The sequence below is a fragment of the Pelodiscus sinensis genome, chromosome 1 (assembly GCF_049634645.1).
Source record: "Pelodiscus sinensis isolate JC-2024 chromosome 1, ASM4963464v1, whole genome shotgun sequence".
In the NCBI taxonomy this organism is placed as follows: domain Eukaryota; kingdom Metazoa; phylum Chordata; order Testudines; family Trionychidae; genus Pelodiscus; species Pelodiscus sinensis.
The window spans coordinates 168,270,214-168,292,688 of NC_134711.1; the positions used below are offsets into that span (position 1 = coordinate 168,270,214).

At 40.7% G+C, this 22,475-nt stretch overlaps 1 long non-coding RNA gene across 2 annotated transcripts in view; it reads right to left on the minus strand.

Moving 5' to 3' along the window:
- Positions 1-693: 693 nt before the first annotated feature.
- LOC142820538 (uncharacterized) overlaps positions 694-22,475 on the minus strand; it is a 96,851-nt gene continuing 75,069 nt past the window's right edge. Inside the window, exons 3-5 of one of the 2 annotated variants that reach the window (XR_012897761.1) lie at positions 16,932-16,969; positions 9,392-9,541; positions 694-2,212 (exon numbers count right to left, since the gene is read on the minus strand). This is a non-coding gene — a long non-coding RNA (uncharacterized LOC142820538). Of the gene's footprint in view, positions 2,213-9,391; positions 9,542-12,865; positions 15,403-16,931; positions 16,970-22,475 lie in introns of those variants that run through there. The other variant, XR_012897762.1, reaches the window with a different exon arrangement.

Consider the following 22,475-nt stretch of genomic DNA (forward strand, 5'->3'; position numbering starts at 1 on the left):
CCACCAGGGCAACCTGGGAAGGGCTAGCCTCCAACTAGTTCAAATTAAGTGGCTACACAGCCCTTAATTCGAACTACTTAATTTGAACTAGGTGTTAGTCCTCATAGAATGAGGTTTACCTAGTTCGAATTAAGCACTCCGCTAGTTCGATTTAAATTCAAACTAACAGTTTGTATGTATAGCCGCTATTAAAGTTTATTCGAACTAATGGCTGTTAGTTCGAATTAACTTTGTAGTGCAGACATACCCTCAGGGCCTTTCTGGCCTCAGCTCTTCAGTTGAGTCACTATAGTTCAGTTCCTTCTAGAGTGCCTTCCTGCCCAGGCCACTTCTCCCAGTAACTTATAGGGTATGTCTACACTACCCTCCTAGTTCAAACTAGCGGGGTAATGTAGGCATACCGCACTTGCAAATGAAGTCCGGGATTTGAATTTCCCGGGCTTCATTTGCATAAGCGGGGAGCCGCCATTTTTAAAACCCCGCTAGTTCGAACCCGTGCAGCATGGCTACACGGGGCACGAACTAGGTAGTTCGAACTAGGCGTCCTAGTTCGAACTACCGTTACTCCTCGTGAAATGAGGAGTAACGGTAGTTCGAACTAGGAAGCCTAGTTAGAACTACCTAGTTCGTGCCCTGTGTAGCCGCGCTGCACGGGGTTCGAACTAGCGGGGTAGTGTAGGGTTTGGGGACAGATCCGGTCCCATTTCTACTCCAGGTCCCAGCCCAGAGACCTCTATGGAAAGCAGCTGTCTGCAATATGCCTTTAAATAACTGCATTGCTGTGATAATTCCCAGGACTGCAGACCATTCTCCACCATTACCTCAGGGCCTTAACATAGTAAACAAACTGAAAAACAAAGAAAATTAATTTTAAATAATTAATTAATTCTTCAATTTCTATCAGCAGTTATAATCTTACTTGTTACATGTTAGAATGGGAAGTAAATAAACTAAGAAAGTGGAGCAATATTTAAACTGCCAGTGTCCCTTTAAAACATTACCAGGCACACATGAAATCCTTGCTATTTTCAATGCAGAACTGCACTTTCTTATTTTTGGAGGAACCTGTGACCCTGTACAGTGGTCTGCTTCAATTTAAAAGTGAGGATGATGATGCTGTAGTATCTCTCCTCCTATCTTTAAGTCCTGTGATGTCAAAATATAATCCATTTCACTCTCTTAAATGGCTACAGAAATGTTCTCTCCTTCTATTGGCCAGAGGTTCACTATGGTAAAGGCTTTTTCCATTAGGGTTGCAGAAGCACTCAAAAGAATGAAAATATCAGTGTAAAATAAATTCACTTTTATCTCTATTCTATGCATTATTCAGAGCTGTTAATTTAATGGACTAGTTCTTCCAGACAGATGGCCCATATGCAGGACATTTTCACTGGATGCCACGTCTTTCCAAAAGTCTTCCTCGACATCTGATTTTAATATTCTGCACACAACTGGAAAAATTCCATTTTTCAGTGGAAAAAGTAAATATCACCCATCTTTGTTAGCTTTATACTTTTAGGATTCTTTAGATGTACTACATTTTCACAAAGCAAATACAGTGTTATCTATAACAGTAATCTTCCATTACCAGTTCAAAAGATCCAATTTACTGCACTTGTTATTTCTGACAGCTAAGCTTTTGAGTAGCACTCCTAACTACTGAAAATGACTAAGTATGTGACACACAAAAGTACTGTCATGAAGAGTCTCTTTAAACCTCCTTCCCCCAACATATTTCTCTAGTAATAACTAAGTGAAATACAGTAATTAACTTGTTATCTGGAACCATCTGAAATCATCATCACCATCATCTCCAAATAGTAAAATCATCATCTGAACATTTTAGGATAAGAGCCATAATAGTATCAAGACTAATGTATTCTGAGAACGCACTTAAGGATAAAGGTACTTTATGTCTGCATGCTTTAAGGCATTTTCCCATCACCCTAAAGTGCAATCCCCTGGAGTGATTATGTTTGAATAATACAGAAAATAGTCCCATGCCTGAGGTTTATAGGCATCATATAATCCAGTATTTGTTCAACAGTATATTCGTGGTGCTCCAGATAGAAAATGACATCTCACTGAAGGTGTAGTGGTAGATAGTGTGTTTACATTTGGGGCAAATTTTCAAAAGGGAATTTGGTCCTTGCTTGACTGTAATGATGATGGTAAATGGGCTTTTCAGACTAGCAAATTCTTTTCCTGGAATCTGTTGAGAAACAATGAAACATATGAAAATCAGTTAACATTTTGAAAGCACATTTTTCAGAAGGGATTTAGATATATGGCTGCTTAAACCATTTACTTTCAATGAGGAATAGGCCATAAATACTGTTGGGATTTAGGATCCTAAATCATGTATGCGTTTCTGAACATTTTACTCAGTATGGCTGTGTCTAGACTGGCCAGTTTTTCTGGAAAATCAGCCGCTTTTCCGGAAAAACTTGCCAGCTGTCTACACTGTCCCCTTGAATTTCCGCAAAAGCACTGACTTCCTACTGTAAGAAATCAGTGCTTCTTGCTGAAATACTATGCTGCTCCCATTCAGGCAAAAGTCCTTTTGCGCAAAACTTTTGCACAAAAGGGCCAGTGTAGACAGCTCAGATTTGTTTTCCACAAAAAAGCCCCAATCATGAAAATGGTTACTGGGGCTTTTTTGCGGAAAAGCGTCCGTGCCAATCTAGACGCTCTTTTCCGAAAATGCTTTTAACGGAAAACTTTTCCGTTAAAAGCATTTCCGGAAAATCATGCCTGTCTAGACGTAGCCTATGTCTAGATTCTGATACTCTTACCTGTCATTGAAACCAGTGTCCATCTACTATAGCAAGCAATGTTTCTTCCCATATATAATATGCTATTTCTTCTGTGAATTTATTAATGAGCATTCCAGCTGAAATGTTTTTCCCACAAGTAGGTGGGCAAGTATAACTTGACTGCTCATATGTCTGTGAAAACTGATTATAAAAGAGACACAAGGCCAGTTAAACAGGGAATGTATACGTATGTGGCTGTACCATTGAAACTTTGTTCTGATTTCTTTTCAATCCTAGTTACTGTCAACACTTTTTCTTTTGTATAAAGACTTTTTGTTTGTTTTTGTCTTTGTTTGTTACAACCAGTGAAGCTTTCTCCTGAGAATAAACCGTTTGGGGAAAAGCTTCCTGATGGAGGGCTTTGTTTTTGGTTGGACTAAGCCAGTTCCTTCTGACACCTTCCTTCACTTATTAGCTGGACTGGAACAATAAATATTGCCAAACAATTTAAAGAAAACATACCTACTGTAATTATGCCACCATAAAGTTAAGTCAGACAACATGGGAAGTTCTCTTCCGATACAAACTTTTTTAGTACTAATTTATCTGAAGAGGAATATGAAAGTTACCTCTGCAAGGATCAAGAAACTAATACTTGATGTATAGGCTTGGGGCATGAGTCTCCTTTTGCACTGTTATACCTGCAGAGAAAGTGTACTAAACTCAGTAAATCATATGTGTGATTAGAATTAAATAGAGGAATTTTAACTGATAAAGTAAATTCAAAGCAGTCATAGGAGGAAGCTTCATTATTATATTTTGACTGAAGGTAGTGCTTTTAGTATCATTTGCATTTGATTACTAATGTTATTAGTGTTCATATGCATTAGATTGCCTGTCACTGCAAAATTCTGTCTGCGGGTTGCAACTCCTAAATTTTAAAATACATATGGGGAAGTTCTGATCCGCAGTTTTGGTTTGACCTTTTAGACAGATAAAGGCCTGGCATAAAATCTGGATACAAGTTTGAATTCCACTATCTAAAAATTTGGAGGCATGCTGGAGTTTTGCGTCTGTCCCATCTCATATGTTGTTATATCGCTGTTTGGCTTGGCTTACTCTCCTTCATCAAAATCTAAATTACAGTTGCATACAATAGTTGAGTTTCTCCATTTATTTGTGGTTTGTGCTGTTTTTTTCCAGTCCTGTGGGAAGGAGGATGGGAGTTGCAGGTTGTTAAGCTGTCAGTTTGCTGTGATTATTTTGGAATTGGTTTCAACAGTAAAGCTATTGCATCATGACAGCACAATTGAATTAATTTGTTCAATATCCCCACATGTTCATTGCACTTATCTTTTCTTTTTTTTTCATAACTTCAACATTTTTAAAAACTACTGTAATTGTGGAAATCCACAAGGTGCTATTAAGATGTAAATAAATGTCACATACCAATGCACTAACTCTGCTGTCTTACTTCCAATATACAGAATACTTATGTACCACAGCAAGATACTTACACTATATATATAGGTAAGGTTTACAGTAGAGCTTTAGAGTTCTGAACATCTTGGAATGGAGGTTGTTCTTATCTCTTAAATGCTTATAACTCTGAACAAAACATTATGGTTGTTCTTTCAAAAATTTACAATGAAACAATCATTGACTTCCTACAGCTTTGAAACTTTAATATACAGAAGAAAAATGCCACTTTCCTTTTTTTTGTTAGTAGCGTAAGTTTGATATTTTAATACAGTACCATACTGTATTTGCTCTGTGTGTGTGTGTGCCTGTGTGCATGTGTGCACACACACACACATATGCATCTGCTTGCTGCGACATGATTAAGTCCTACTGATTCCAAATGAGGTCTGTAGTTGACTGGTAAGTTCAGTGTTCGTAACCCTGATGTTCTACTGTATTTCTGAATATAATTCATCAGGGGCCAGGTTCTGTCACCCTTCCTCACACTGAGTTGTTCCTTATCCCATGTGCAGTTCCATTGGTTTCAGCAAAATTATAGGTGGCAAAATCTGGTCCTATATAAACTACAGCAATGGTCTATATTATCTTCAACGACTTTTTAGGTTACCTGCTATCTAAATGGAATCTAAATGGAACAAGAGCACTATTTGATTCAACCAACTTCATGTTAGCATGACTATATTGACCTGTGCTATAGTCTGCAATAGGGCAGATTCCCTACTGCTCTGTTAGCCTTCTCTGAAAAATAAAAGCTTTACTGTTCCTGATAATAGAGAGATAATTTATCAAGCTACCGCAACTTTTGTTACATTTTCTCTGTCTTCACAAAGTGAAAAAAATGGTAGCATTAAAAAGGTAAAAAAGAGCAAAAAAATCAATATTACATTTAGGAGCATACACGACAATATTTCAAGTAATTATTTCAACTATAATGCTGCTGTCAGCTGAAAAATGTACATTTTATTTACTTATGTTTTTACCTTTTATCATTTTAACATTTCACACAGTTACTGAATCTATGTAAAAGCCATTAGAGAATAAAAAAATATACAGAAAGCAAAGATGTTTTCTTTTTCAAGAGCAATCCATAAAAACAAATTGTTTTCTTTAGAAATTGCAACTTTATGGGTTTTTACACTCTCAGATCCAATGAGAATTATTTTTGAAAAGTTTTGTTAAATTTATTTCAAAATGTATTTTTAATATCAACATAAATATCTGTAGCAATGTGCACTCATGTAAACAAATAAATTATGAGACATTCCTTTCTCTCCTAGGTCAATTCTTCTTGTCGGTTCCTTCTTGTGAGATAGTGTAGCCTATTAGGGCTCACAGAGGGGCTTTTCAGCCTCTGAGTCAGCGGGGTGGCCACTCCACCTAGGCTCAGGCAAGTCCCCAAAGTCCTGGGTCTCAGGCCTATACTCAGAACAGAACTGAGGATTGATAAAGCAGTTGCTCTTTTCAGGCCTGGCAGTCTCTAATCCTGGTTTCAGGCCGATGTGCAGGCTGAGCCAACAGCCCAACTCTATAAGGCTCCGGCTTGGCGTCAGAATGGTTGGCAAACAAGCAGTCAATTAGCAAGGCCCAGGCCCTGGTTCAGGGCAGGGCAGCAAATATAGTCACAAAAGCCCAGGCCCTGGTGCAAGATGGGGCAGCAACTAATTAAAGGGCAATAATTACGTCTCTAGATCTGTTGGCAGTGCTCCTACTAATGGACCCCAATATACAGGTAGACTTCTTGGCTACAAGGGAACGCTGTTGACTCCTATCCAACTTCTTATCCACTGTAATCCTAAAGTCTTTTTTTCTGCTGAACTGCTGCTTAGCCAGTCGGTCTCCAGCCTATAACAGTGCTTGGGATTACATTTCTATGCTGAGTAGTCCCAGAAGATAAGGTCTTGAGATATGGCTGAACTTCATAAGGAAGAGGTTGTAGGAGAGCTTAAAGCTCATCTGTGAACTCTGTGATCCTGTGGGCCATTGTGCACAGAGCTGTTCTAAAAGGCCAACACACATCAACCCAAGGAACCAAAAACACCACCAGAATCAGAGCAATTTAGGGGCATCCCATGTTAATGTTGGCAGCAGCAAAGCAGTTTGCAGAGGAGGCTAAAGGCTGGCTCTAAATCACCTGAGCTCTATGTATCTTCCTGGGCCTGGATATGCCCACTCCAGGGCCTAATTCTGCCAGCACTGGGTTACAAAATGGTCACACCACATTGGAGTATATTCCCAATTGACTTCACTTGAATAAGGAGAACAATTGTTCCACTAGTAACAAAATACATGAGAGCTTACTCAAAAGCCAAAATATATTCCACGGACTTCAGTGAGTTTTAAATTAATCCCTCACTCCTGTCATTAGTAAACATTAAAGTTGCATTTGTGCAAAACTCAATTTATAGAAGCTTTATATTCTTCTTCTTCTTCTGGATATCCATTAGTAAAGATATGCAAACTTGGAAGCTCATTTGTATTCTGCTAAGTATTTATATGAAAAAGGAAAAAAAACACAAATCTAATGCCTACTAAGATTCAAGCTCCCATGGGCTTCAAATTGGATAGTTCACCATAACCACAAAACCTACTACAATTTTTTTCTTTAAATGGGAAAAAGTATATATTTTTACCTTTCAATAGTTCAAAAATGGCTTGAACAACCCATTTAAACCTTCAGAAAGGTTAATCTCTGGGAGAGAGAATGGAAAATTTGTCAGAAAGTTAGGAACATATGAAAATAAGGTTCACGGGGAAAGTCCTGGGATAAAAATAATGATAGCTTTCATTTTCACAAAAGCAATACTGAAAGTTATTTTTATACAATATGAGACCCTAAAACTTGTTTGCAGATACATATTCTTGTTGATTTCCCCTCTGCTAAATAGTATTAAATCAGTTGTCTCTAATCACGATCACCTGGCAATATTTCAATTGTAGTGCTTCACAAAGGAAGTGAGGGTATGTCTACACTACCCTCCTAGTTCGAACTAGGAGGGTAATGTAGGCATACCGCACTTGCAAATGAAGCCCGGTATTTGAATTTCCCGGGCTTCATTTGCATAAGCGGGGAGCCGCCATTTTTAAAACCCCGCTGGTTCGAACCCCGTGCAGCGAGGCTACACGGGGCTCGAACTAGGTGTACCGGTAGTTCGGAATAGGAATCCTAGTCCGAACTACCTAGTTCGAGCCCTGTGTAGCTGCGCTGCACGGGGTTCGAACCAGCGGGGTTTTAAAAATGGCGGCTCCCCGCTTATGCAAATGAAGCCCGGGAAATTCAAATCCCGGGCTTCATTTGCAAGTGCGGTATGCCTACATTACCCCACTAGTTCGAACTAGCGGGGTAGTGTAGACATACACTTAGTTAGCACTGACAAATACTCTTTGTAATTCGTAACTCTAAAATAATTGTGTTCAGTTTTAAATCCTGTTTCTCAGATGCAATCCCATTGTAGACCTTTTCAATCATGCAAAACATCTTCTGTTTTACAAAGAGAGTAGGGGATTGTGTAATACTAGCTTCTGAAGCATTTTAAGAGGCACAATATGTTAAATTTATCTTCAAAAAGGCAAGATTTATGAGCCCATGGATGACTCCAGAAAGGAAACACCTTTGACCATTGTCACACTATCTAATGTTTAGAGATATTGAACTTTATTTGGTCATTTGGAAACATTTTGATCTTGTCTGTTTTCTGTGCTGTCTTATTTGTACGTTACATTCTTGGACTAGACTGAAATGCTTAGAAGTCTCACTGCATCAGTCATTGACATAAATCTTAGGGTCCACTTTCTTCTATTTTTATTTTCTCATATATGAAAAATGAAATCAATTAGTGATAATATATGATGAGTTAATTCAGTATAATAGTATAAAGTGTTATTCCAGTAAAAACTATTAATGAAGCATAAAGCATCTTTTTGTATCTGCTTATGGAATTACATGTAAAACACGGTGGGGTCTGTTTCTCATTAAGTATAGAGGTCTCTTTTGGGAAAAATTGCTTTAAGATAGTATCAATAAGTTTCTAAAAGATTTCTCAGTAATACTTCAAATCTGTTTAACTAAAGTAATTATTTAATGACATATTTAAATGTTTAAGTAAAAGGGCATAACTTAAATCATTTTCAATAGATGTGTAGTAATTATCATTATGTCCACATCAGCAGTGCTAAAATGAACACTTATTATTCTGTGTGGCTACACAACTTCTCTCTTTGTCCAACACATTTTATTAAATCCTTGATTCAACCTTCTGATCTTTAGTGCTATAAATCTTTGAGCAAGCACAGGAAGAAACTCAGCTAGAAACTTAATTAATTCAGACATTTAAAGCATTGAATACACTAGTGCAGTTTGGAATTTGTAATAGACTTGAACTTCAAAGGCAGTGTTCAGCAAAATATTGGTCCTTTGTTTTCAGTTGCTTTTGACAAAAAGCTAGCCAGGTTTTTATTCACTTAGAGCACGGCACAATTGCAGTGTTAACATAACCTCACCATGAAATTAAATAAAATGTGCCATTGTATCAAAGCAGAATGAAATACAGATTAAGCAGGAAAAGATCCAGGCCAATTTATAGTTAATGTTAAAAAAAGAAATGTTACTGTAATACTACAAAAGAAAAAAAGGCAACAAATGAGTTCAATGAGCTATTGTTTACAAGGCCTCTTCAGAGAATCTTGTACACTTCCATTCATGCTATTAGTACTCATTGTTTCTCAACATTCATAAGTTTTATGAAAAACTGAGACCAAATCTCAGCCACATAAAACACAGGTGTCTCACTCTTACACACGAAGGCTCCATGTTGGTCAAACTGATCATAAGGAAGGATCAGGTTGGTGGTCACAGAAGCTAGTGATCTGGCTCCTGAGCCAATCAACAGTCCATAACTGTGGTACCTCACAAGGTAGTAGGGGACTAATATAAAGAATCACCCGTCCCTTTATACAGGCTCTCCATGAACCCTTGTCCATTGTATATGAACAGCAGAGGCTACAACACCACCGGGGCTACAGTATCCCTCAATGTTCGTGAAGGGGGATAGAGATCAGGGCACCTAATAAAACAGGATTTGCAGGTGAGGGATTTGGAGGGTAGTGAAAGAGCTGCTCTATCTACTTCAAATGCCATGGCCTGAGAGGCTCCTCACCCATATTGCACTGTCTGTGGTTGAAAGCTTCATCTTGGAACCAATGTAATATGAAATATTATCTTCTTGTGTAGGCAAGGGGTCATCATCTTCACACTGCTATGCCTTGAAGAGACCAGTTCTTGTTTTATATTGGTCCTCTGAACGGCTCTGAATGAAAAATAAAAATTAAAAGATCTCTTAAAAATTTAAATACAAGCCCAAATGAAAAAAAAAAAACCACTTTGTGTACAAATAGTCAGCTGCATTCAGATCTTCGATGGGAGTTATCTCTATTTCTGGATGTCATTCTTTCCTTGCTGCACTACCTATAAGTCCAAGGTGCCAGAAAAATACATCTGGTGTCCATGTTTGAAATAACAGTTTCTTAGCAACCAGATATGCTCTTAAAATGAGTCTTTCCCTCCCACATTTCCTATTGAGATATGTAATAACCATCACAGCAATTATAACGCATTCTCTGATGATTCACAGTTTTTATAAAATTATTTACAGGGCTTCTCAATGAAAGGAAAGGGCTAATTAACGATAGCAGCCAACAGACGCATTTGCTTTACAGGCAACCACTAGAAGTCATCAAAATAAAAGATAATTACAATAGTATCAGGGTACGTCTAGCCTACATGCCTCTGTCGCCAGAGGCATGTAGATTAGGCTACCAGACATAGGAAAATGAAGCAGCGATTCAAATAATCGCCGCTTCATTTAAATTTACATGGCTGCCGCGCTGAGCTGACAAACAGCTAATTAGCTGTTTGTCGGCTCAGCGCGATAGTCTGGACGCATGGGGGTCGACATCAAAGGTATTTGTCGATCACCCAGGTATGTCTCCTGGGATGAGGTTTACCTGGGTGGTCGACAAATACCTTTGTTGTCGACACCCGTGCATCCAGACTATCGTGCTGAGCTGACAAACAGCTGATCAGCTGTTTGTCGGCTCAGCGCGGCAGCCATGTAAATTTAAATGAAGCGGCAATTATTTAAATCGCCGCTTCATTTTTCTATGTCTGGTAGCCTAATCTACATGCCTCTGGTGACAGAGGCATGTAGTCTAGACGTACCCTCAGTGTCACAAATTTCTATTGCAACAAACACATATAGTTATTTATTATTGGTATCACTGTGCTGCCCAGTAGCCCCAACAAGATCTGCATCCGCAATATATACAAGAGACTGTGTGTGACCTATCAAGCTTAATATTTAAACAGAAAAGATTGGGGAAAGTTTGGGAAAAGGAAGTACAACCACCCCTGCTTTACAGATTGGGAACCCTCTGCATCCTATGAGGATTTTCTCAGCAAATTAATGCTTCAAAATGAACAAATTCTGTATAGACAAAGACTAAGAACATCTACATCTCTCCTTAAGTTCTAAGGGTACGTCTACACTACAACATTAATTCGAGTTAACTTAATTCGAAATAGTTAATTTGAATTAAGCTAATTCAAATTAACACATCTACACAAAAAACCTATTTCGAAATAGCGTTTTGCTATTTTGAAATAGCGCGTCCATACTGAGTGGACCCTGAACCGAAGTTAAGGCTGGCTGAAACCAGTGCTGGCAGGGCATCAGGTTAGGACTTAGTGTGTGGGGCTGCTGCCTGAAGCTAACTGAGCTCCGTGCTTGAAGGGATCCTACTTCCACCCCAGACAAACACTTCTCAGGGTTCCCCACTTGCTTGTCTACCTCGATGACGGACAGCAAAGCAGTCCTGTCTTGGAGTGCCCTGAGTGCCCACACTCGGTACACCACAGGGCTTGGCCACATGGAGCCAAAGCTGCCCCTGGGCATGGCGGTGCGTCTCGTGGGGTCATTGCCATCAGCCCGGCTGCACTTGCTGCAGGCTGCCATCTGGGAGGAAGTGGAGTCCATCGGGGGGCTGTCAGGATCCAGGAGGCCCTGTGGGAGAGTGTCCACCCCTCAGAGCCCTCAGAGCCATTCCAGTCTTCCCCACTGGGAGCTCGTATCCCATTCCTCCCTCATGTCCTTCCACTTACCCCTCCCTAGCACCCTTCCTGATATCAAATAAAAGACACGGATGTTCAAAAATAGAAACTGGGTTTAGTGAACAAAACTGGGGGGAGATGAATCTCGGGGGAGGCTAAGAAAAGGAGGTGGAAGAGGGGAAGAGAGAGAGTAGGATAGGGGAGGGGGAAACCTGGGAGGAGAGAGCTGGAAGGGGGAAGCAAGGGGAAGAAGGGGCAGAGGAAGCTCAGGGTCCAGGGTTGGGGGTCTCGCCAGACCAACTTGATTTTCATGCACACCTGCTCCTGGGTTTGCAAGTGGCCTTTGGTGGCCGAGCTGGCAGCTTACCTGCCATAAACGTCCATGTTCCTCCATCTAGTGCGGAGATCATGGACATTGGAGGCATCCCCTCCAAACCTGAATAAGGTCCATGATCTCCACCCTGAACCAGGAAGGCACCTGCCTTCTTCAGCCTCTGTCAGGCTCCTGGGAGCTGGCAGACTGCTCCTGGGGAGCAGTGGAGGGCTGGGTGCCAGTGGCTTTCTGGCTAATGTTTTGGAGTCACAGGGTCAGGGGCCCCAGTGGCCACTGCTGCCTCTGGGCTGGCAGGCTTGGAGCTGGCACAGGCACTGTGGCCAGGGTCTACCCCTTTAACGGCTCCAGGGCTGGGGGAAAGGAGAGTAAGTTTTCCTGGTTGTGCCCAGAGTGGCCACCAGGGCTCCCTGGGAAGGGCTGGAGGCCCCCTATTTCGAATTAAATGTCTACACAGCTATTTCGAATTTGTCATCACTCCTCATAGAATGAGGTTTACCAAATTTGAATTAAGCACTCCGCTATTTCGAATTAATTTCAAAATAGAGGTTTGCATAGTCAGACGCTATTAAAGTTAATTCGAAATAAAGGTTGTTATTTCAAATTAACTTTGCAGTGTAGACATACACTACGGGAGTTTGGGACGCTCTGCAATTTCAGAAAGTAGCCTCCCCATCTACTGCCAATGCTGCTAGCACTGGAGGAGATGCATTGATATCAGTGATAGTGAAAATCATCTAGAGATTCTCCCTAGTATTGATAGAGATATTCTGGATCATGTATTCTTCCCTCTAGTGCTTAGTGTTTTTCACTGCAATTCCAACTATGAGATAAATCCTCAATTTGAATGGATAGGTCTGAAATTCTTTATGCTTCCTGACTGGAGACGGGCTGACACAGATTGAATGTTGTCAGTTATTTCAATACAGTTGTCTGGGTCACAACTAAAAATTAAAGCTCAACACTAACAGAGCCTCCTTTGATGTTGTGGCCACCCTGATGTCAGTACTCCCACAGACTTCAATGGGAGCTGTATTTCATTCTTTGCATTTAAAGTTGTACAATAGGCTGGGCTGGTGGCTTATTTTACACCATGTAACGAGGCATACACAAATAATGGGTTGCTCTAATTCTAACTCATATTTCATGTACACATCCCTTTTACAGGAGTGGGAGAGTCTATATTTTCATTACCTTTTTTTCAAATAGAAACCCAGAAGGATTTACAGTATCTACTTCTTCACTCCTACTAATTCTCACTGTTGCTTTTTAACTGCTAGGACTCCTGGAAGACCTATAAGACAAATAAAGCATTCTTTCCAATAGTCCCAAAGCATTATGAGTTAGAGGAAGGGGAAGAATTATACTGTTAATTTCATATAGGAAGCTGTCACAGTTTCAGGGTAAATGCACATTTATATTCCCCCTCCTTGGACTACTTCAGGACTTCCCAGTGAGGTCTCAGGTCTTCAGCTGTCACTTGTCTATGGGCAAATCATTTCCCCCCTCACTTCTGGCCAGGGGTTCTAAGCCTGCACAGCTTCTTGTCTTACAGTATGGTGTCTCCAGAAAGCCCCTTTGCCTAATAGCCAGCATCTATTCATTGCTGTCTTTCCAAGAACTATGACCAGTGCATTACCATCAATTGCCCGTTATCATATGGCTCAGTTCTTACTAAGAAAGAAAATATATTCTTAAGGCAAAAGCATTATAGAGAAAAACTATATTAGAAAAACTAATAATAATTTTCTATGCATGTTATACATTTACTAGAGTCAGCAATCCAGCCAACCTGGTAAGTCAAAGTCTTTCCAAATCTTCCACAAGGATTGGGACCCCAGGGATGAAGGTCTTGTCTGCTTGAGGAATCAGCCAAACAAAACCAGAGAATATGTAAATACAGTCTTTATAAGACACACACTTCTCCTTTGTTTTTGTTGTCTTTGGAATTCCATTTTGAAGCAGTATATGAGAAACTCCCGTGGAATTGGTATCTTTCTTGGGAGTTGTTTACAATGTGAGTGATTCACCCTAATCCCCATCACTACCTCCACTATTGTAGTTCTTGAAGGAGCTGTGTGATAAGCCTTTCCCTTGGTGTGGAACACAGTCATGCACAAAATCCCTGGCCTATAGTGATCCATAAACTTAATGCTGTATGTGCCCTCGAAGATACTGTATATGGTTGCAGCATCTATCACAGAGGTTACATTAAATTTCAGGAGGGTCTTGAAGAGTAATACCGTGGTGGTCACTGACACAGAAAAAAAAATCCTTTACTAGTAATAACTATAAACAGTTTTTCCCTTTACCGTCACAGGGCTGTGAAGAGTCCAGTAAAATCCAGAAGATTCATCAGTACAGAGCTCAGCTGCTGATAGGTTATCACGCCACTACGTCGGACATTGTTACTGCGATAAGGAACTATTCTGACTACAGTGTTTGTGTTTAGTCATAGTGAATCTCCAGGATGAAACTGACATAAGGACTTCTCACTCTCTGCCTGCAGGTTATTTGCTTTTATTGGAACATTAAACAATCTCCACTCTCTGTGAAAGGCAAAAACTTTGAACTGTGTCCCTACATAAACTTTATTTACCTAAGAAAAAAAATCTTAGTTGACTCTTCAGTTTCCAACCATTTTGTTTTTTTGCCATCTCCTACCTTCCAAACACTTCTATGATTGGCTCCTGAAGCAGTGTACTATTGCATTATAGTTGCTTTCTACTTTTTTGCCTGCCAAAATAGCCCTGGGCCTTGATCTCCCAGGTAGCTGTAATATCCTTTGTAAAACCATCCTTGAATGATTATGGTAAATTTTGCTTGCAGCAGTTTTTGTTCCCTCTAGCATTTTTTCCACCAACCTGTCTGTGCTTTCTTTGTTTTTCTGATTTTCAATCCCCTATTTTATTCTGTACCCTACAGCCTAACAGGCTGTAGTAATATACTTTGTTCCCCAGCTGTCTATTCCTCTATGTATTGTCAGAGGTAGAGTATAATTTTCAAACCTGCCAGCACAAGTAATTTTGTGCTAAAATGTCAGTGCTAAGCAGCCACAAAAATCAAAACAAATAAATACATGTAATCATTTCAGAGGCAGCTTGGATGATGATATTCACAGGACATATTTTTAATGTAAGTAATAATCCTCCTCTTACACAATTCACATAGCAAGGCAAGCCTCTCAGATCCTGAAGTAAAATCAAATGACAAGTTAATATGAAAATACAAGTTTAAAACAACATAATAAATAAGCACCTAAAGAATCTAGCAAGGCAGTTTAAAATTTTAAATCTACAGATTCTCAGCTGGTGTAAGTTAGCACTGTTATATTGAATCCAATGGAGCTATGCTGATTTATACCTGTGGAGGATCTGACCAACAGTGTTTGCTTTCTTAAGAACAAATTTAGAAATTCAAAACAAAAATTGTTTCTTTGGGTAATTATACAGCTCAGGTAATTTCTAAAAGTAAAGTATCCCCAGGGCATGTGTTGTTAATAGCAATGTAGACTCTGGAGCCCACAGTCCACTTATAGATAGTGTGAAAGAATCATCTTTCTTCTTCTGCTGGTAATAACTATAAACAGCTTATCCCTGATAAGGCCATGATGGGCACAAGACCTGGCCCAAAATGACACCTCTTCCTCCTGCTGTCAGAAGTCCCCAATCTATAGGAAGGGGTCACAGGTGACTCATGGTAGCACTCGGGAGATGCGCTTTTCCCTATGTCCCTGCCAAAATCTTAATTGCTAAATGGGGCATATACCCCCTCCCTGCCTCTCTCAGGGTATGTCTACACTACCCCGCTAGTTCGAACTAGCGGGGTAATGTATGCATACCGAACTTGCTAATGAAGCCCGGGATTTGAATTTCCCGGGCTTCATTAGCATAAAGCCGGCGCCATTTTTAAAAGCCGGCTTGTTCGAACCCCGTGCCGCGCAGCTACACGCGGCACGGGCGAGATAGTTCGAACTAGCTAGCCATTCCGAACTATCTGTACACCTCGTGGAACGAGGCGTACAGATAGTTCGGAATGGCTAGCTAGTTCGAACTATCTCGCCCGTGCCGCGTGTAGCCGCGCGGCACGGGGTTCGAACAAGCCGGCTTTTAAAAATGGCGGCGCCGGCTTTATGCTAAGGAAGCCCGGGAAATTCAAATCCTGGGCTTCATTAGCAAGTTCGGTATGCATACGTTACCCCGCTAGTTTGAACTAGCGGGGTAGTGTAGACATACCCTAAGTGGTCTGCCTGCACCCCCTTCTGGAGGAACCAATCACCCCTGGAAGGGATACCATTTGAGAAGGAACTGCAGGGGTTGCACTTGTTGCTGTTATTGCAGGAATACAGCAAGGCTCTGGGAGCAGCCTGCCTGCATAGTCATTCTAAGCACGCACTGCAGGCCAGAATCATCCAGAATACAAAAGGAAAGAGGCACCTGACTGGTACTGAATTATGGATGCCAAGGAGCTGGGTTATATCTTGGTAAATCTTTGCTTTCACAAAGGCTACAGGAGGGTTCTCTGCCTGAAGGCTGGGGGTGGAAGTTTGGAAATAATTACCAGAGATGGGAGCTCTCAATCCACTGCTATATGACAGCAATGATAGTCTTTGGTAGTCTTTGTGGAGCACATTAGTGGTCTGACCAGAGATATGAGCACACCATAAAGCCACTATCACAAGTCAGAAAAAAATATTTGTATGTGAGTAGTATCTAAAAAGTCCTAGGTTAGGTCTACATTACCACTTATGTCAATATAACTTATGTTGATCAGTGGTGTCAATAAGCCATCTCCTGAGTAACTTAAGTTACAGCAACCTATGTACCAGTATGGATACCACAATGTCCCTGGGAGAGCTTCTTTCACCAACATACAGGGTGGATTGAGAGTGGATTAATTAAGTCAATGGGAAAGCTCTCCCCCATGGGCTTAGAGCAGTGAGGTTAGAGAACTTACAATGGCACAGTTGTAAGCTTTCAAGCATAGTCCTAGACTTTGTCAGAACAGAAGCCTCATTGTGCTAATCACTGTACAGATATTGATGTCTCCCAAATTGTTTACAATCTAATTTGAAGCAAGCCACAAGTGTGACAAAAAAGTAGGGAAAGGAAGAAGCTTTGGGAAAAGGAAAGAAATGTCATGCAATCACTTAGTTAGTCATTGCACAACTCAAGGGATTGGAAGGGTTGTTTTGTTCTTTCAGTACACAGATCAAGAAAATCCATTTTCCCCAATGGCTGCACAGCCTAGCTGTCCTTACCTGGTTGTTTTCTTGTAGGCGTCAAAACAAAAGTGGATCTTGAAGACAGATTTGAAGGAGGTGCAGATAGTGGCCATTTGGATTGGACAGCATTCCACATACAGCAGAGAGACAAAACACAGGTATTTGAGGAAAGGCTTACAAATGGGCATTCAACAATGATACCACTGATAAAGCAAATAAAATTGAGGGAAATTCACACTTAGAAAAGTGAAGAGTTGTGAACAATCACTTCAACCTTCCTATTTACCATCTGATCAGCAGATCATTTAATTGAATGAACATGAAGAAGCCCTATATTTTGAGTCCTGGAAAATCACTGGTGGAACCATTTCAGGAAGTTTCAACAGCAATTACTCATTCTCTGTGGATACATAGAGGACTTTGGTTCCATGTTATCACTTCAGTCATTAACTGAATATTGATTTATATAGTTTTATCCCCCCAAGCCTCAGAGTACTTTACATAATTACGAACTATAGGAGTCACTTCACTTTAGTTACAAGTGAAAGGCAACCATCCCTGCAATGGAATGTGCCAGCTATTGAACAGCAAGGCTCCAGAAGTGTTTTAGAAAATTATCTTAGCAAGTGAAAAATGCAAGGGGCACTTAAATAGGGAGTAAGTGGAAGTTAGCCATGACACCATGATTTAACCCCCCATATTATGAAAAGTGTAATTGCAAATGGACAACTAGCACTAGAGACACAGACTAGAAAAGGCTTAGACCTAGCACAGTCTCAAGCACTAGAAAAGACATTTAAAAGGCTTTAGGTACTAACTTCAGATTTCAAATCTCCACAACAGTAGCCATCACATCTGGGGTGCCTACAAACCAGACATCAGAATATCTGTGTTTACCCTTGCAAAATAAAGACAATGATATTTCAATCTGGAATCATCAATAGATGGCTACTCATAATATATTTCAGGCTTTTCTCCCCACAAAACCTCATTATAGCTAGAGCAGTTTAATAGATTTCAAGATTTGTCAGTCCTGATTTTGAACTTATTTTTCAGATATAACTCCCACTTATGTCACAAGGACCAGTAAAGCTGAGCAGATGGAGATATCCACTAGACCAGTGGTTCTCAACCATGGGCCATATGACTCTCCAGGGGCCACATGGAAAAAACGGAATATTAGGTAAATTATGTCCCTTTTTTTCCAACTAACAGCGGCTATGAGGAGGGCCGCAGAGGCAAACGAGGCTCAGAAGGGGGCCATGAGCAAAAAAAGGTTGAGAAACGCTGCACTAGACAACCAGATCATTTGGTGTAATTATACATAATTTAGGAATAGTATATGTTCACCCCATCAAGATCACTGAAAAGATTAATAATGGTTTATTATCAAATCACATTGTGGCTAGCTGTAGTATTCAAAGACTAAACACAGTCCTCAGATAACCAGGCATAACATCTTTTTAAATCAATGGGTGATACACATTGTTATCTGATGGCGGAATTTGACTTTAAGGGTACGTCTACACAGCAACACTCTTTCGAAATAACTAGCACAATTCCAAAATAACTTAGTCTGCATCTACACAGCAGACAGTTATTTTGAAATAGTGTCAATATACTGTTAAGCTGAAGGACTTCTTAAGGACTTCTTACTCCGACTCCTGTAACCCTCATTGTACGAGGAATAAGGGAAGTCAGAGGAAGAGTGCTCTATTTCAAAATAAGCGCTGTGTAGATGTTCTCTATTTTGAAATAAGCTATTTCAAAATAAGATACACAATTGAAGGCTGTGTCTACACTGGCACCTTTTTCCAGAAATGCTTAAAACGGAACAGTTTTCCGTTATAAGTATTTCCGGAAAAGCGCGTCTACATTGGCCACGGACGCTTTTCCGGAAGAAAGCCCCGATTGTCATTTTCGCGATCGGGGCTTTCTTGCGGAAAAGACTACTGTGCTGTCTACACTGGCCCTTTTCCGGAACAGTTTTCCGGAAAAAGGACTTTTGCCCAAGCGGGAGCAGCATAGTTTTTCCGGAAAAGCAGCTGATTTCTTACAGTAAATCATCACTGCTTTTCCGGAAATTCAAGGGGCCAGTGTAGACAGCTCGCAGCTTATTCTGGAAAAGCGGCTGCTTTTCCGGAATAAGTGGCCCAGTGTAGACATAGCCTTGATGTAGCTCAATTTGCATAGCTTATTTCAAGTTAAGCCCTGCAATGTAGATGCACCCTAAATGTTTAGGGTGAAATCCAAGCCTTGTGAAGGAAACTCTACAACAGTTGAAGAGAATGAAGTCCACATCCACCTTAAACACAGGACACAAACTAGTGTACCTTAACTCTTTAGTATAAGTCAGCCTTTCCCAAACTATGGGCCGTGGGCCGGTACTGGGCCTCAGAAAAAAACTACTGGGCCTCAGCGTGGTTGCCGGGTGCTCTGGGCTCCCGGAGTGCCTGTGTGGCGTCGGGTCCCCCAAGCCCTTGGCCGGCCTGGGCAGAATCTGCAGCTGGATCTTCCAGCTCCCGGCAGATGCGTAGCAAGGGGAGGTCGGGGGAGGGGGAGCATTGGGACTGTCCGTGAGAGATTGGGGGCCTGGCAGAAGCAGAGCTGCTGGGGGGCGCAAGGTCGAGGGTAGGGAGCTAGCCGGGGAAGATGGGGGGGGGGGGGGGAGAAGCAGCTGCTGGAAGCAGGGATGGACGCGGGCAGTGGGACTAGCCAAGGGAGATTGGGAGGAGAAGCCAGTCCTCCAAATGTTCATGAATGGATTTACTGGTCTCTGTGTCAAAAAGTTTGGAAACCCCTGGTATAAGTTATGCATACGTGGGAAACCACCTAGTGCTAACCATTATATCCTGTTGGAAGCTATCATGAAGACTCCTTCCACAGTAGGCGGAATGATTCAATGGCTTTCTTGAGCACCAACTTTGCTCATACAACATGCATACACACATCACCATGGAGGGATAGAGCAGATTTATTGTCCTGCTGTTGAACCTCGTGGGCAGAATCCTCTGCACATGCACGAATTCTCAATGAAAGTAGAACAATGCATCTCTGTGCATGTACAGGGGTTTGTCCTGCTCATGGCCTAAATTAAGCACCCAAACCCAGTAAAGAAACATTTGATGGGAGATCAGTTTTAAAAATAGAAGATAGCACTGACACACAAGTTTAACGATAATTTGTTCTTTTTCAACTGACTTCAGTAAAGCACAGATTTTATTCCCCCCAGGGACAGTCCACAATTGTCTTCAATGTGGTTTATATTATCTCTTATATTTGGACATCAATAATAAGGACTGACTTTAGTTATATTACTCTTTTCTTAGAGAGGGGAAGAATATTTTTACCATCTGTAATTACATATATCATTAGACTAAGACACAGCAAGTGGCTGTGTGCCAACAGAGCATTAGAAGTCTTATTTTTATTTTTAATTTCCACTTTCTGGGAAATTGCATAAATTTATAAAAGATACACAGAAATTGAACCTGAATGAGAGGTTAGAAATTAGACGGAATTACTAATAAGGCAGTTTTAATAAAATAGCAATTTTAAATTGCTAAAATGTAGTTGTTCAGTTGCAGTGTTGGGTTCAAAATTTCCATTTGTAAACTCAGAAGGGAACCTCTCAATTTCTGGGACGAAGATTATGCTACAGTACGGAGTTTTCAAATTAAATTGTCAGTGATCATAAACTGTTTGAATTGCATCGATTACACACATCCACACAATGCTGTTAGCAGAGTATGTCCACAGTAGGCACTCTTGCATCAACAGAGAGCATGTTGCCTCATGGGTACATAACCCACTGTGCAACTCACTATCTTCTGGTACCAGGAGCTCTGGGAATGGATCACAATGCATCAAAAGGCCTGATAACTGTCCTGTGAAGCAGTTCTTTCCATCCAGTCATTCCGTGGGCTTCCAAATTGCTTTCACACCATTTTTCAACGCCCCTTGTAAACTGTGTTCCCTGCATCTCTGCCTGAAAGCTTAGATCCTGAATGGCTGACCAATAGTGCACGTTATGAACACAATGCAGTTGTTACTGCAGATTTCATGAGATGAAAACAGAGAGTGAATCACTGGTGCCTACCTTGCTATGTGCCATGGAAAGAAATAATTCAAAATTGCTGCTGGGATTCATGTAGCAGCTGCAGATGGCAGACCTGCAGTATTAAACACAAGAAATAAGCACTGACTAGTGGGCTCGCATTGTGATGAATGTATGTGATGATGAGGCGTGTCAGCAGAACTTTTGGATCCACAAATCCACCATCCTAGAACAGTGTGTGGAGCTTGCTTCAGCATTGAGGTGCAAAGATACAAGAATGAGAGCTGCCCTCACTGTGGAAAAGTGAGTGGTGATAACTGTGTTGAAGCTAGCAACTCAAGATAAGCCATCTTCTCCACCTTCATGCAGCTGTGACTTTCCTCTTTAGCATTCTACCAGATACTCTCCACTTTCTACAGAACACTTGAGCAGTTGCCAATAGAAGATGCAATCGTTTCCAAAGAGTCTTGATAATTTGTAGCTTTTTTTCAACAAATCTCAGTAACACGTTTAAAAAATGGTCTCCAATACTTGTGAAATTATTTCCAGCATACCAGATCAGTATTTATAATGAAGTTCCTTGTTCTAGTTGGCTGTTCTGACAAAGGGATTTATTATGAATAAAATTTAACATTTTATATATTAAATTATCTCTGGCTGACATAGGGGATTTATTATGAATAAAGATTAACATTTATGTACATTAAATTACTGTTGCATCTTATCCACATTGCTGTTCTTGCCAGGAAATCTGTCTTATTCATATTTTTTATCCAACCAGTTACAGATTTTTAAGTATTGGATCCAATTTCAGCCATAGTGAAGAATTGACCACTCCCTTAGCTGGCAAATCACCCTAATTAGTTGGCTGAGAATCCTCTTTCTCATCCCTACATCATTTCTCCTTCATCAATGTCCTCAGAGCATCCCCCCCCCCTCTCTCTTGGCCATATTATCATCATTATTATTCTCTCACTCCCCATCCCCAAGAAACCATCTCTCAAAAGCCCCTTCTCTAGGTCTGCAGGCCCTCAGTTACCAATTTAGGCATGGATCACTGGTTTAGACTGCACTTTCTGGCCCTTCCCTACTATACTCCTACAATACACCACTCAACTCAGTAATAATTCCATCCTCCATGCACACACAGCATTCACCTGCCTTTACCTTCATGCCTCCACTCTGACTATGCTAGTTCTCCATGAAACGAATCACTAATGGCTGGCTGCATTTCACTCACTGATATGTGAATGCATCAACCAGTGATTCACAGATAGATTACTAGCTGGAGCCAAAGCAGCAAGAGTGAAGCTGATGGATGCCCCTCAGTTCCCGATTCTCCCTACATATCCCCAGACTGATCCCTGCATGTCTCCTGTTAAGTTCTGTACAAAACAGGACAGGATGTTGGTTCAGTTGATGTTCTCTAAAATATTTTACTTTTATATTTCAGCAAATAATAAGCAGTAACACTTCAAAAGCACTTACATTGAATTTGCAGTATTAATGGACAATGAAGTACT